The sequence below is a fragment of the Teleopsis dalmanni genome, chromosome 1 (assembly GCF_002237135.1).
Source record: "Teleopsis dalmanni isolate 2A chromosome 1, ASM223713v2, whole genome shotgun sequence".
Classification (NCBI taxonomy): domain Eukaryota; kingdom Metazoa; phylum Arthropoda; class Insecta; order Diptera; family Diopsidae; genus Teleopsis; species Teleopsis dalmanni.
In genome coordinates, this window is record NC_051846.1 from 184221415 (window position 1) to 184224627 (window position 3213).

The following is a 3213-nucleotide window of genomic DNA, read 5'->3' on the forward strand; positions in this document are numbered from 1 at the left end:
CCGAAAGTGGCTCTGCGGTATTTTGTCCCATTCTCGGCGAAGCGCTTGCTTGAGATGATCGACACTTTGGTATTTTTTAGTTCCAACCTTGCTTTCCAAAATACCCCAGGCACAATAGTCCAACGGATTGGCATCCGGAGATTTTGGTGGCCATTGTGCGGTGGAAATGAAGCGAGGAACCTCATTTCTTAACCATTCTTGGATGGCGCGTGCTGAGTGCGATGGTGCTGAGTCCTGTTGGAATGTCCAAGGTCTGCGGCCGAAATGTTTGCGTGCCCAGGGCTTCAGAACTCCCTCCAAAATATTTTCGCGATAGATTTGCGCATTTAATTTGACACCACGGTCGATGAATACGAGCGGCGAGCGACCATCGGCTGTTATGGCGGCCCACACCATCACCATGGCCGGCTTTTGAGTTGTGATGGCCAACCGAAGTTGCAAATTTTCAGCTGACCTCTCTGGCAAGTAAACACGATCATTTTGTTTGTTTACAAACTGCTGGATAACGAATGGTTTCTCATCGGAGAAAACCAAATTCGGCAGTTCACCACTTTCGGCCAAGCGAAACAACTCTTTAGCTTTTTCGAGTCTAACTTTTTTTTGCGCATCAGTAAGATCTTGCACTTTTTGGAACTTGAATGGCTTTAGTCCAAGCTCATTTTTCAATATTTGCCGAATGGCATATTGCGATATGTTCAGCTCACGAGCCATTTTTCGTCCACTGCGACGCGGATTTCGTTCAATTCGCTTTTTCACTTTTCGAACCATTTCTGCCGATGTTGCTGTTTTTTTTCGTCCACTTCCTTGACGTCGGGCTACGCTACCAGTATCATGGTAACGAGCGATGGTACGAGACACAAAACATTTATTCACTTCTAAATGCTGGAGGGCTCTAACGATAGCCACTTGTGGTTTTCCAGCCAAATGCAAAGCAATCACACTATCACGCTTGAATTCCATCACAAATAACTTTTTTTTTGAAAAATTCCCACCAAAATGCTTTTGTGCGCTTGTAAACAATATAATGAGCTGTCACTAGAATAAATCTGACAGCTGTGGGACGAGCGGTTTAGAAATGACAGCAGTCTGAAGTTGGTTGCAGTTTTTTCATCTCACCTTGTAGTTTACAATGTACATGTAAGTAGTTTTAAGATTTAAATACTTATAAGTCTTAACGACTACAAACTGTTAGTCTCGAAGAGGGACGATTCAATAACGAATAATTACAACTAAAACAATTTTTTTTAGATTAAATCAAATGGTTTCTTGGCATTTAAATAATTGTTGTAAGGTTGTTGTATAAAACACATGGAGGCTCTAAGCAAAAAAACGCTACAATTTGTATATTGTATTTATAGCTTTTAATATAAGATTTCAATAAAAGTAGAAGGGTCAGATATCAACTGAAAACCTATTAATTTTATATCTCCAAACAATATGTTGATAATATCACCTTCAGAAACTACAATTATCTGCTAACTCGGAATGCAGATTATGCCTCGAAGATGAGGAAACGGCCATGCACATTCTTTGTGACTGTCCAGCTTTAATAACGCACAGTAAAAACCTGTTTCATAAAGAATTGCTGTCACCAGAGCAGATTAAGAACTCTTCTCTATTATATCTTATTCACAAAGCTTTAAGGGGCTTTGTTTAATCAATAGTGAAACTGGTACAATAGGACTCTTCTGGCCGCAGTACCGACTGTTGGGCAATTTTCACGTCTACTTCTTATTATTATTATCTCCAAATAGTATATGATGGCACTATTAAGAACAATATTTGTTGGATTTTTTTTATTTTTTCTTGTTACTATTAATAAATTACGGCAATCTCGCGCTACTCCTAAACCTCAACTGAAACTCCTTTATACATATATTCAGAGTATTTCTCTGGGTCTAATTTCCTTAATTAATTATATCGGTTTATATATAATTGGTTAATACATAATAAAGTTCTGTGATGTCTTAACTGATTTTTTATTTGATATAAATTGTCTTTCGTAGTAGATCCGCTTAGGTAGAGTTAGAGTGGTGGCCTTGTATACCAAAATCTACGTGAGTACAAGAAATTACCCGTTGTGATACCGCTGGTAGATATATTGTTTATACGCTAAACGACTGAAATAGCTGAAACAGCTATAGAGACTATAGCTTGTCTGTGCATAGACAACGTCTAAAAAGGCATGACTTCCCAATACTCTATAAATTGCTTATATGTTTTTTCTCATATTAAAGGTTTTCTGTTTAAAAATAGAAGTAAAAAGTACTTTAGTACTTCAACTTGAAGAAATACCTTAAATACTTTCGTACTTTAGTTGAGAAACAAAAGTTCCTACTTTCAGGCCAAAATATGCAGTAATTCTGTGATGTATAATGCGACATTAATATTCAGCGCTTAACATAGAACATTAAATAATAACCCATATAGGATAGGAGTGTGCCTGCACACATAAGCGGCGGGCACGTTTTTATTAAAATATTAAAAATTCAAATTTAAATTTGAGTAAAAAATGTGTGCGCATAAATGACAGTAAAGATACAAAAACAACAACCAAAAAACAAATAAATTATATAAAAACACAAAAAAAAAATAGAAGAAAAAGAAGAAAAATTACAATCGTATTAGTGGTGGCAGTCGCATTAAATAATTTTTATTTTATTTTTTTCTTTTGTGGCGCATTTTGGTTAGCTAACGACTAGAATGACGTAGATACATTTCCAGATACAAACGTGCACATAAGTAGGAATACGGCGGAGACAGGATCGGAGACACAAACCGGCAGCAGCACATGAACTGCAATTGTAAATAAGCAGTAGTCAAGATAATGCCAGGACTCAGCAGAGTTTCAGCGATAGTACAATAGTTTAAGTGGTGTTGGCGATGGCGATGGGAATGACAATGGCAATAGCGTTGACGATAGCGATAGCGATGGCGATGGCGATGCGTTGGCCTGGCCATGGCGAATTGGATGAAGATACTGATGAGAATGGCATAGGGTTTGAATGTCACAGTAAGAGTTGTGCTGGTGTTTGTAATGGTTTTAGTAAAGTTGTGATAATATATAGCTAAGGGATTACACTAAGAAAGCAGCAGAACGCAACAAAAACAAAATTGGTTATTGCCAACGTTTTTGGTAATGCAATGGCGTTCTGGAATATTTTTTTATTGAAGTGAATGAGCGGTTTGTACTTATATTTGTACATTTCAAAA

The 3213-nt window shown here is 37.3% G+C and overlaps 1 protein-coding gene across 1 annotated transcript in view; it reads left to right on the top strand.

Annotated features, from left to right (window-relative positions):
• LOC119666877 (mitotic spindle assembly checkpoint protein MAD1-like) overlaps positions 1–3213 on the top strand; it is a 54126-nt gene that overhangs the window by 49969 nt on the left and 944 nt on the right. The window lies entirely within an intron of this gene.